The sequence below is a fragment of the Sapajus apella genome, unplaced genomic scaffold (assembly GCF_009761245.1).
Source record: "Sapajus apella isolate SASKATOON/1434 unplaced genomic scaffold, GSC_monkey_1.0 scaffold3, whole genome shotgun sequence".
In the NCBI taxonomy this organism is placed as follows: Eukaryota; Metazoa; Chordata; class Mammalia; order Primates; family Cebidae; genus Sapajus; species Sapajus apella.
The window spans coordinates 27,474,764-27,487,560 of NW_022436943.1; the positions used below are offsets into that span (position 1 = coordinate 27,474,764).

General features: G+C 41.5%; 1 protein-coding gene across 1 annotated transcript in view; it reads left to right on the forward strand.

The window, feature by feature from the left end:
• The first annotated feature begins 1,299 nt into the window (after positions 1–1,299).
• ATP6V1C1 (ATPase H+ transporting V1 subunit C1) overlaps positions 1,300–12,797 on the forward strand; it is a 49,423-nt gene continuing 37,925 nt past the window's right edge. Inside the window, exon 1 of the mRNA XM_032251453.1 lies at positions 1,300–1,507. The gene's annotated coding sequence lies outside the window, so the exon portion shown is untranslated. The remainder of the gene's footprint in view (positions 1,508–12,797) is intronic.

Below are 12,797 nucleotides of genomic sequence, written 5' to 3' on the forward strand. Positions count from 1 at the left end.
TCAAGTGCTCAACGGCTCCATGTAGCTAGTGGGTACTGTACAGACAGCACAGGATAATATTTGCATCATGGCAGAAAGTTTTAGTGGATCTAACAAAAAAAGTTGTCTTTAGGCTTATTTTGTGATTGCAGATAAAAGCCACTTGAATTCTGACAAGTTTCTGAAGCCATGTTACAGAACTGGTAATTATAATTGCGTGAACTTCATCCAAAACTGGTGAAAGCATCAGGTTGAGGATAGTCTGGTGGTTGCTACTTTCTGTTCACCCTAATACGGAGGCTCTAGGAAATTCTGTGGTGAATTTCTGCAGGCAGACACAGCAGAAAAGGTATAGGATAGGTCAGAAAACCTGGGTCCTACAATATATGGGAATAATGACGAGCATTAACTGGTTGTTTCCTATGTACCAGGCACTACGTTAACTACATGCTTCATTAAATCCTCATAATACCACAGTACAGTATTTATTTATTATTACCACCACTTAGCAGGTGAATAGGCTGAAGTTCAGAGGTGTAAGGTCACACAGCTAGTAAATAGGAGAGCCTGGATTTAACACCTGGTGTCTATTCCCTTGTGCTAAACAACTCTGCGTCCGCTGATTCTTCACTTTCCTTATCTGTAAATCTGAAAGGATTAAATTTTTTCTACTGTTTCTAAAACTCTGTGTTCTAACTTAGGACATTACCATCCATCTTCCCAAGCTAATGAAATATGCAGAGTTCCAAAGAGCAGCTTGCTACCTATTTTTCTCCAAAGGACATGCTTTCCCCTGTCTGTGCCTCTGTCCTAAAACCTTTAATTTCCCAGTATCTAATGTGGTTTCAGCTATTTATGAGGCGCTCTCGTGGCAAGGAGTGATCCTCTCCAGGAGGCAATCCTAAAAACGAGCGCAGTGCTTGGCGCACAGTAAATGCTCCATGGGCCACTTATGAAATTAAGTCCAAGTGGACTTCAAGCAAAATGTGAATCTGCTGAAATGAACTATTAGCCAGGACATTAGGTAGAAAACCGGGCTGACGAAGAAAGTGGAGAAGCCCGTGTAGGGGGCTAGAGACAATTTTTGATCCGCAGAAACCTGAAGTGGGGTGCCGTTAGGCCTGGTGGCAGTAACGTTTACTAGCGGTGGACAAAACGCCGCCTGCGACACTGGAAGAAGCAGAAAACCCCACCTACTCTGAAACAACAACGATCGGCCCCGACTCTGGGGTCCCAGTGGCGCCCCGTAGCCTCCTCGCCCTGCCCCTCTCCCGAGGCCCAAACAGTGGCAGCGGCTGCGGCTGCGGCTGCGGCTGCGCAGTGGGGCGCGCGTAGGCGGAGCGGCGCGCGCCGCGGTCAGCTGACTGCTCGGCTGGCACGTGACTTGCTCTGTGGCCGCTGGGTCGGGGAAGCAGTGAGTCTGGAGCTAAGGTTGGGAAGGGATGGAGCGCTGAGCCGTTAGCGTCTGCCTGGCTGCCTGCCTCCGCACCTGTTACTGCTGCTACTTCCTCCTTTGACACCTTCCTGGGTCAGTGAGCGATGGCTGTCCCCGGATGGGGAGTCCTGGCCAGGCCAATGCTTGCGCTGCGGTCACCGCCTGGGAGGGATGGGGGTGGGTGCGGGGGCAGAGACCGTGGCGTTGGAGCTGGAGCTGGCTGGGTGGCTGCCCCTGCTTTCTCGGAGCCAGTTCACCGTCCTGGGCCTAGGTTCCGTCTCTAGGGAAGAGAAGGAGGGAGAAAGAGAGCTCTTGTGAGTACTTAGAGGCAGAAAGGAGAGAGAGCGATCTGGGACCTTTCTTCTTGGGTAGGGGTCACAGAATGTATGCCTCCTGATTGAGGGGGATGAAGTGACAGAGAGGCCCCGGTGAGGCTGTGGGGTGGTGTGTGTGAGATCACAGCTAGCGCAAGTGCCTTCCCTGGGTGTGTGCGCGCGCGTGTGTGTGTGTGTGTGGTGGGGGGAGGTGGTTCCGGGGGTGGTGGGATGACAGTTTAAAAGGCCTGGGAGCCCCTCATTGCAGGCACGGAACCCTCACGGAGTAACAGGGTCCGTCTAGGAATGGGAAAGAACAGGAATCCAGCGAATTCAACAATGTTTTAGTAGAATGGGGGAAGGGTAGGCAAAAAAACAAAACCCTAGAGGAGAACTTGGGGAAAGTCACATAAGGCATATTGAATCACTTGAGAAACAAGAGGAGTGAGGGGGGACCTAGTATTCTTTACCGAGGAAAATTCTGGTATGTTAGGGAAAAATCATTGAGAGCCCAGTATTTAGCACTGCTCTGGGAGTGGAGGGTTGGGATGTAAGAGTCCATCCTTAGGAGTTCGCACTAATGTTGAAAGTCACACACAGGACTATGCAGTTTATGTATAATTACCAAAAAGAGAATGCGGAGTTCTTTGAAAGTGTTGGAGAAAGGACACGTGTATAAACTGGCACTATGGGAAAATATTGTGGAGGAAAGAAAACTTGAGTCTGGGCAAGCCCATAGGATTTGAATAGGTTGAGAGAAATGGGGATAATTTTACAGGCAGGGAAAGCCACAGGAAAACCTGAAGATGGGGGGTTGGGGATGCTTCTGTGGGAGTAGAAGTCCAGCTTTATAGTGGATTGCACTGTGGAGAAGTGGGAAAGAAAGTTGGGGATCAGATAACGAGGAGTTTTGAATGGTATTCATTTACTCATGCAAATAATGTGTGTTGAATACATGCTGTATGCAGACACAGTGCTGATGGTAGGATTTAGAAAATTGTCTCTGTCTTTGTAGAGCTTACGGGCAAATAAGGGGTGGATTTTAAAAAGCAAGCACGAAATGTGCTTTGAAGGACTAGCAGTGGTATGAAAGAGTATACTAGGGACATGGGTATTATGGAAGATTTTAAAAAGGTGTTGCTGAGAATATGACTTTTTAAAAATTAAAAAAATTTTATTTATTTTCTTCATACCCTTTCCCTCTGAGAGGATATGACTTTTGACCTGAGATCTGAAAAGAGACTGAGAAGGGGATGTGAAGGGATGAATGAAAAGAGCATTCCAGGCCTGGCAGGGTGGCTCATGATTGTAATCCCAACATTTGGGAGGCTCAGGTGGGAGGAATGCTTGAGGCCAGGAGTTCAGGACCAGCCTGGGCAACATAGTCAGACCCCCCATCTCCACAAAAAATGAAAAAAATAACTAGCTGGGAATGGTGGTGCATGCCTCTAGTCCTAGCTGCTCGCTGCTCGGGACACCGAGGCAAGAGGATCATTTGAGCCCAGTAGTTTGAGGCTGCAGTAAGCTATGCTCACACCACTGCATTCTCTCCTGCGAAACAGAGCTAGACCCTGTCTCTGAAAAACAAAAAAAGGAACATTTCAGGCTGAAGGAACAGCATATGTCAAGGCCCTGAAATGTGAAGAGGAAAAAAGCTTTCGAGAGTTTTTGAAAGGCTAGCATGGCTGAAACGGGGAGGCGGAGAGGCACGTGGAGAAGGCTGGGGTCAGGCCGACCAGAGCTTTTATCCTAAAAAAGAGGGAAGCCAGTGAAGATTGCAGGCAGTGGAGTGAGTCAGACTGTGGCTTTTGAAAAGATAATTTTGGGAGTAACGTGGAAGGTGGCAAATGTGAATGAGTGGAGACCTGCTCAGGGGAACATTGTTGTAATCCACTGAAGGATTTGAAGGCAGGATACCTTCTTTTTCCACTGGAGACTTCAGGAGAATGTTTAACTGTACTCACTCTTAGAGGGTTCAGGAGTTGGGGAAGGGAAAGAATGATTAGATTCTACTTGCACCCTTCACAGGGTAGTTACAACTACCCTCGAGGCAGTCCTGACATATATAGGGGAGGCTCCTTTGCAAAAGTTTGTTTTAGCTTTTCAGATTTATCCTTTTGTAAGGTCATCTATTTCAGAATATTGTTTATTGAAATATAGTTAGTTACAAAGAGGGTCACTTTCATGTTTATTTTGTTCTCACAGTTCTTTGAAAGACAGTAGATGAAAATGCTATTCATTGTATAGATGGGAACCTATTAGACCCCCGGAACTGGAAACGGATAAAGTGATTTGTCTTGAGTCTGGAGTAACTTCCACAGTTTTCTGACTGCTCATGTATTCTTGCTGATTATCTACACAGTACTAACCAAGTCGCATCTAGAGAAAAGGGTGAATTTTTTGAAGTGCACAGTAGTCTTTGATTCAGCACTTTTTTTTTGCAAACTTCTTCCTGAAGATTCAGCATTTTTGCTGAACTTCTTGTAGTAGAACAGTTTTAGAGGAATTGGCAGTGGTGGGCTGCGTCTTATCTATAGTGTTGGGGAGAACTGTTCAATTTACAGTTCATCTGGAGATAATGAACAGCAAGGTGAACTGAAAGTGTTCAAGTTGTCAATCACAGTTCTTTGGCAACAAGTGAATCTCAAATTATGCTGAAGACTGAGCTTCAGGGTTGTGTCCTGGATTTTTTTCTCTTTTGGTATACCTTGCAGGGACTAGATAAAATCTAGAGAAACAGTACACAGGATCTAACTAAATACTGAGAGCTGGATAGTGTAAGTCAGGTTTTAAAACTCAGCACAAAATACTTATTTTTATTTTTTGGTATATTAGTCTTGGAAGCCTCATGTACATTAGTTTTTGCAACCTAAAAAGAAACTTTAGGGCTTCAAAAATCTGATTCTGTGATTATTTCCACAACTCGTGAGATAATGCCATTGGCCAAAGAACAAAACTGGAATGCCAAAGTAAACCTTTGCCAAAGGTCTCTGTGTAGTTTACTGATCCCTAAGCAGTAAGTTGTCTTTTGAACTTGATTCTGCTTAGGAGTACTTACATTTTGCTCTTGTATGTATTTAAATCTATCTACAGGATACATCTTTTTCACTGTTTGGATGGGGAATTATATATCATTTTATTTATAAATTAATTAATGTTAGATGTCTGTTTTTCATCAAGTTCTTAAGACAGACAGTATATACATTAGCATAGTGCTCTTGAGAAGCTCAGTCAATGAATAAGAGCAGTCTAAAATTTCCTATCGACGTGAGTGATTCTTAGAACTAGAAATTTTAAACTATATTCTTGATGCCGAAACAAAATTCTTTTCCAGCAGGACATCTACTTCTAACATTATACCATGTGCTGCTGTGCTATGCATTTATTGAGTTAAAAAATGAGCCAGGTAGGCTGTGGAGGAGAAGTGCTTTGGTTATGTTAGGGGATAAAAGAGTATTAACTGTGTATCTAAAATGTGGGGGGGTGTGTGTATCTGTGTGCAAGTATGTGTGTGTATTTGAAAATAAAATGCTAGGTAAGTGGTGTTTTATAGAAAAAGATCAATGTATGTTTTAAGGTATTTTAAACAGACTATCAATGAATAGGAAGTTGTAAATTTAGATGTGTGAACGGTTTAACTTTATCACGAAACGTTTTCCTTTTGAATCAGCCGATAGTTTTAGTGTTTCTGTGTGGGTGCTATTGGCAGTTTGGAGGTCTATTTCACCCTACCAACTAAATCCTGATTAGCAGTCTCCACACTGGGACAACCCAAAACACTCCCATATATTTCCAAACTCCTCCTGGAGGAAAGAGGCACCGTTTATTTGGTTGCAAAACATGCATGTGGTGTTACCGTTTATTTGTTGGACAAATATTAAGTTGTTGGGGATATGGAGGTTAAAAGTAATATTTTAATAAACTGCGTATAATTGAATTCAAGTGATTTAAAATCCAGTTTTTGATATATTAATGTGACTCCTTTAGTATAAAATTACTAAAACTATATCCTGATATGTCTGTGAGGCACTTGTCTTTTGTAAAACTTCACGAATAACTCAAATAGATTTTCCTCAATCCCAATAAAATGTAGTCACTGACTGTCACTGACTGTGGGCAACTAATTTCACCAGCTGTTCCCTCATTTGCAAGTGGGGGTGGTGATAACATCTATTTTGAAGGAATTAAGTACAAAATTGCTTTAGTGGATGGAAGTGCTTATCACTGGGCACAACACATGTTACGTATTCAGTAGTTGTCATTACCAGTGAACAGAATCTCAAGCTTACTTAGAGTCATGAATTGGAGAAAACAAACTTATCCTAAAGTCTTGAATTTCAGGCCAATGTACATTGTGTTGGGGATATCAGCACCTTCTAGCACAATGTGGTTCCGTGATCCAGTCACTGTTATAAACTAACAGCCCTGAAGAAAAGTGAAGTAATGTTTTGGGAGCCAGGAGTGTAGATTGAGGGAATCCCCTGGCATGGAAGGAATGATTTGTCCTCCAGGTCACTGCTGAGTTGCCTGTGCAGAGGAGGAGTCTCTAGAAGCTGAGAAGGTTCTGGTGATTACATGCAGTAATAGGTGTGTGACAGGGTCCTCCTGGCCAAGTCTGCCAATTCAGCAGCTTTACCAGAAGTTACCAGAAATTTTCCAACATTGTATTATTTGTTACATCTCCAACCCCCACTCCACAATGTGTTTCGTTTTTGTGATACGCATCTGTGTGAACGTAAGGCTTTGCTTTTAGATTAATTTCTATGCGCCTGTAGTCCCAGCAACTCAGGAGGCTGAGGCAGGAGAATCGTTTGAATCTGGGAGGCAGAGGTTTCAGTGAGCCGGGATCACGCCATTGCACTCCAAACCTGGGCAACAGAGAGAGACTCTGTCTCAAATAAAAAAAAAGATAGTTGTTGATAAAATATATATAATAAAGATTAAATTGTCATTCATATTTAAGTATATCTATGGTGAGAAATTTAGATAGTCTTAATAGGATTATAGAGCATTTATAGGTATTATTTCCATTGAAAACAAAACATGGAATATTTGAGATTTAAGAAAGGCATATCTTCTGACAGTTTTACAGTCTCATTGCATATGAATCATGAAGTATTCCTTGAAAGGTAAAATCCCCCTTTTAGTTACTGGAAATGTTTAAACAAGTTGTATTATGAGCAAGCCCCTCCCACTGTCCCAATTAAGATGCTTCTGTTTCGAAGGATAGAATTTTTACATTCAAAGAGGAAACAGTTATTTTTACTTTTTATTTGTATGGTGTTAGTGATTTCTAGGGTAGGATGTGGCAACTTTTTAACTGAGAGGATTGTGGTAAATGTTTCGCACAGATCAATTGTGTTAAAAGCTGATGTGCACATTTGGAAGGCTATGTGATATTTCACTGATATCTGAGATATGCCTTCTTTTGCTTGTTAAAATAAGCTGCTCCAGTAAACTTGATATTTTCAGGTACTGCGTTTTGCATGGAGACCACCTTCTAGGCCTAATTGATTGTGAAATTTAATTTACTATGAAAGTTGATTGCATTTCAGACTACGGTTTGGGTTTCTTGAAAGCATTAAAATCAGTTAAGTGTGGGAGCACTTAGCGGAGTGCTGTGCTGTTTTCTGTGGTTGCCCGTATCTTGGGTCAACCCCATACCTTCCATTCACACAGCAGTGCTAGCAGATGTCTTGTTGAGGCTTATAACCCCCCACCTTTTATGTTGTAATAGTTATTGTTTTATTGTCTTTATTTTATATGCAGATCACATGTGGTAGGAGAATAATCCATAGCCTTCAAACTCCCAGAAATGGGAGATAAAGTAAATGAAGTTAACATTCCCAGAGCTTTCGATCCAGTTTTTTTTCCCTCCCGTTTTCTCACACTTTTTTCCCTTCCATATTGAAAAATAATTATTACTTTTTTTTTTCTTAAGCAGCACACTTACTGCAGTTAGACAAAATAGAGGTGTCTACAAAATTGACTAGTGTTTCCCTTGTGCCTCCCTGTCTTCAATGTTTTTTTTCTGTCTTGGCATCTACATGAAGTCTTCCTCACACCCCTCCCTGCACGGACACAGGCCTGCCATCCTCTCCCACCCGCAATTGTAAGCTCCTTGAGGACAGGGGCTACATTTTATTTTATTTTGCTTCTCAGAGCGTACCACAGTTTTGGGAACTTAAACACTCAAAACGTTTGGTGAGATGAATAAGAGCTTAAATTGAGAGCAGTTACAGTCAGATGAGATGTGTGCCTAATGCAGTTAATGACATGAGTGTGAGTGGACCTGTGGGAGAAGTAGTGGGATTATATTAACAGGTTTGGTGCATGGATGGCCTTAGTTGGGAAAATCATTTTGTTAAGGGAGGCTTGGGTTGGCTTAAACTGGAAGAGAAAAGTTTGTTTTGTGTGAAACGAGCAAAGGCAGAGTAGGACAGAGAACTAGGGAGGCCTGAGGTCAAGATGGATAAAGAGGGCTCAGGAGGAATGTGAGGATAAGGTGGAAACACTCAGGGATACTAGTGACAGCGGTGAGGACTGGCTGATTTGAGTTTTGTTTCCAAGAAGGAAGCAGAACTAGGGGTGTATATTTTTGTGAGTTATTCAGCCTTCTATCTGTAGCCTTCAAGAGTATTGACATTTCTTGTAACATTAAATATACTATATAATCATAGAAATGCCTGTTTTAGTACAGTGGTTCCGAAATTTGGGTGAATTACCTGAGGGACTTAATAAGAAAATAGAGAAAAAGAATCCTGAGCCTCACCTAGTATAGGTTCAGGCAATGAGTATAGGAGCAAAGAGGATCCTGGATATTGTAATCCAGTCCTCTCATTTTACAAGTGAAGATATTTATGCAGACTATATATATGTAGAACTGGGATTCGATTCAAAGGCTTCATATCCTCAGAGCAGCGCTCTGGCCATTACATTGTGCTACCTGAAGTTGGCATTTGGGTTTTCTCTGGCTATGATTCCCAGTGAGGTAAAAGGGCCATTCACCAACTTTGATCACATCTTCAGACGTAGCTACAATTAACCAGCTTTGCCCTTCTCTTTTGTATTAACTCCAGAACTGTTTGTTATAATGCCATTTCATGTTCTCTAAGCTTTTCATTGTTTTCAAATATGAGGATACTGCCCTCATAAAGATGTGGTGGGGTTTTTTTTTTCAGTGTTAATAATTTATTATTAAAAAATTAGGAAAAAGGAATATACAGAAAGGATGAAACCAAACATTCATAATCACTCCCAAGAGGTAATTATTAACAATTTTTTTTTTTAAAAATTAATGTTTACACCTATATGTATCCTTATTTCCACCTGCGTTGGCCTCCCAAAGTGTGCTGGGATTACAGGTGTGAGTCACCGCGCCCGGCCATTTTTGTATTTTTAGTCGAGACAGGGCTTTACCATGTTGGCCATGACTGTTCTTGAATTCCTGAGCTCAAGCCTGTTCTGGCCTCCCAAAGTGCTGGGATTAAAGGTGTGAGCCACTGCACCTGGCCTATTAATGCTTTTCAATACATTTATATTTTACCCATCAAGATAGCACGCCATACATTTGCAAATTAATGGCACGTAAGTGAATGTTGGAGACATTTATTCAAACTGCAGCTCTTTCATTTTTTAAAAACAAAAACGAACACTTTCCTTGTTCATACAAAAGCAATACATGTTCATTGTGTCTCACTTTTCACAAACAGAGTAGTACCCCCGTCTTTTAGCCTAGACTTGTTAAATTTTTGGCATTTATTTTTGTCAATCCTGTTTTCTGTTAAATGTTAAAACATGGGGCTGAGAGAGGCTGGGAAGTTGTGGCTGAATCTCTGCATAGAAACAGACAACAATTAGCAAAACCAAAAACTTGTGAATAATACATACAACAAAACTAGATGAGACTTCAGTTCTTGTCTGTGATGGAGTAACTGGTACCATATTTGCTTTCCCACCATTATCAGTTACAAATCTGGACAAGATATATTAAAAAACTGCTTCCAGACATTGGACAACAGGCAGCACAGGAGCAGAGAAAAAGGAAAGGAGCTTTGTAATTTCTCCTGCTTTTCTCTGTAGACACTCTCTGCACCATGTTTTAGGAAGGGAACACCCGAGCAGAGCATCTTGGTCCTGCTGAATAGAGGCGACTGGACTTGGGGAAGATTTATCTGCCTGGAATTAACAGGTGGGATTGACAAAGAGAGCGAGCTAGGCAGATAAATAAATACCAGAAACTTATAGGGGAATCTCTGCAGGAGCTCTATCAAAGAATGACCAGAGAGCTTTCAACTGAGCAGTTGCCAGAGCTTATGGTCCTGGGAAGCATTTGGGTTCTCACCAGACACGGAGGAGAGACCTTATTGAATACCTGGGACATTCAATAGGGTCCCCAAAAGGTCAGACCTTAGTATTAGAAACTAAGTTAGCCGTAGAGTAAGGCCTTATATCTATCCCAACAATGTTTGAAAACAAGCCTTGGGTGGATCAAGCTGATCCTCCCCTAATTTACCTGCCCGCTAGAACAAAGTACAACACTCTTAAAAGGAAGACAGCAAAGTCCAGTGACAAACAGTGTAACATTTTTACAGATATGCTCAGTGTTTTAACAGAAAGCATGAACATATTGAGGAAAGAAATGGAAGATATTTTAAAAATAGAGCTTAAAGCAGAAAAATACGTAAGAAGTAAAATATTCACTGGTGTGAAGAATAACAGATTAGGTACTCTAAAGAAAAGTTCGGCAAACTAGAAGATATAGCAGGAGACTGTCTTAGTCTTATTTGTTGCCATAAAGGAATCTGTGAGACTGGGTGATTTGTAAAGAAAAGAGTTTGTTTGTTTGTTTGTTTGTTTGTTTGTTTTTTGGCTCTCAGTTCTATAGGCTGTGCAAGCATGGCACCCAGATCTCAGCTTCTGGTGAGGCTTTGGGAAGCTCTTGAGTCATGGCTGAGGGGAAGGGGAGCAGGAATATCACATGGCGAGAGAAGGAGCAAGAGTCAGGGGAAAGGTAACGGATCTCATGGTAACTTCTTACTATGGAGAGGGCACCATCTTTTCAACAATCAGATTTCAAGATAGCTTGCTACAGGGAGGGCATCAAGCCATTTATGAGGGATCTGCCCCACTGACCCGGATACCTCCCCTAAGGCCCCAGCTCCAACATTGGGGTTTATATTTCAACATGAGATCTGGGGAGGATAGACATCCAAGCTATATCCCTGTCCAAACTAAAACACAATGAGAAAAACAACTGAGAAAAATAATTGAAAGCTCCGTGCCTGTGGAGCAGTATCAAGAGGTTTAACGTACATGTGATCTTGTTTCAAAAGAAGGAAGAGGAAGCAAAAAAAGTGAGGAAAAACAATGGCTGAAAACATTTCAAATTTGATGAAAACTATGAATGGATCGAAGAACTTCAGTAAACTCCAGGCAGAGTAAATACTTGTGACCTTGGGGTAGATTTTTCACATGCTACAGAAAGCATGTATTTAAAAAAATTGATAAATCAGACATTGGCAGAATTGCAAATTTTTATTCAAAAGCATCATTAAGAAAAGTCAAGCCACAGATTGAGAGAAAATATGTAAATATATATATATTTCACAAGGAAATTGTGTCAAGGTCATATAAAAATTTTGTGCAACTCAATAAGGGAACCCAATTTTTTTTTTTTTTTTTTTTCGAGAGTGGGGCTCGCCCCGTTTCCCAGGCGGGACTGCAGTGGCGCAATCTCAGCTCTCCGCTGACATCTCCTGGGTTCAAGCAATTCTCCTGCCTCAGCCTCCCAAGTAGCTGGGATTACAGGTGTGCACCACTACACCTGGCTAATTTTTTGTATCTTTAGTAGACACGGTTTCACCATGTTAGCCAGGCTGATCTCAAACTCCTGACCTCATGATCTGCCTATGTCGGCCTCCCAAAGTGCTGGGATTACAGGTGTGAACTACTGTGCCCAGCCTCATTTTTGTATTTTTAGTGGAGACAGGGTTTCACCATATTGGCTAGACTGGTCTTGAACTGCTGGCCTCAAGTGATCCACCTGCCTTGGCCTCCCAAAGTGTTGGGATTATAGGTGGGACCCACCACACCTGGCCAATTTTTTATAAAGTTAAGTATACATTAATCATTCAACTTAGAAAATCTGCTTTTAGAATTTTTTATCCAAGAGAAAAACATACCTTCACAAAAAGCTTTGTAAAGGAATGTTCATAGAATCGCTATTCTTAGTGACCCCAAACAATAGTAACAATTCAAATGTTCATCAACTGGTGAATGTATGAACAGGCTACAGTAGATGTATGCAGTGGAGTACTAAGTAATAAAACAGATTGTATTACTAATACACACAACATGGACAGATATCAAAGACTTTCCGAGTGAAAGCCAGGTACAAAAGAGTATGTAATGTATGCTTCCATTTACAGGGAAATTCTAGATCAGGCAAAACTAATCTATAGTGACAGAAAGCAGACCAGCATTTGCCCAGGGCTGGCAGTGAGGTAGGGATTGACTGGCCTGAGTGTGAGGGAAGGTTTGGGGATGATAGAAGTGTCCTTAATCTTGCTTTTGATGGAGCTCATACAGGTGTATACATTTGTCAGAAACTCATCAAACTCTTGTAATGGGTGCATTTAATTCTATGTAAATTATATTTTAATAAAGCTGATTTTATTATGGAAAAAACGGGAAGTGAGGGAAGCTAACCAACTATAAGCCAGGTGCTTGATGTCTTCTCATTTAGTCCTCGCGGTAGTTTTTATTTATTCAAGAATATTCAACAAATACCTTTTGAGATTCTACCATGCTGGTCTCTGTGCCAGGTACTGAGGAGAAAGTGGTGAGCAAAAACTCATGATTTTCATTTACCCTCCTGGGCAGTTTATTTGAAAGACAGACATTAGTAAAGCGTTCCTCCCAGGGAAATACTGCAAAGAAGGTGCTATGAGAGCATATAATACGTTCATCCTTAGCATATAATATATGCTCTCATATATGATGTGACACATACTACATAATATATCTTGTGTAATATATAAGGCGCTTTGTGTGCCCCAGTTTCTCTG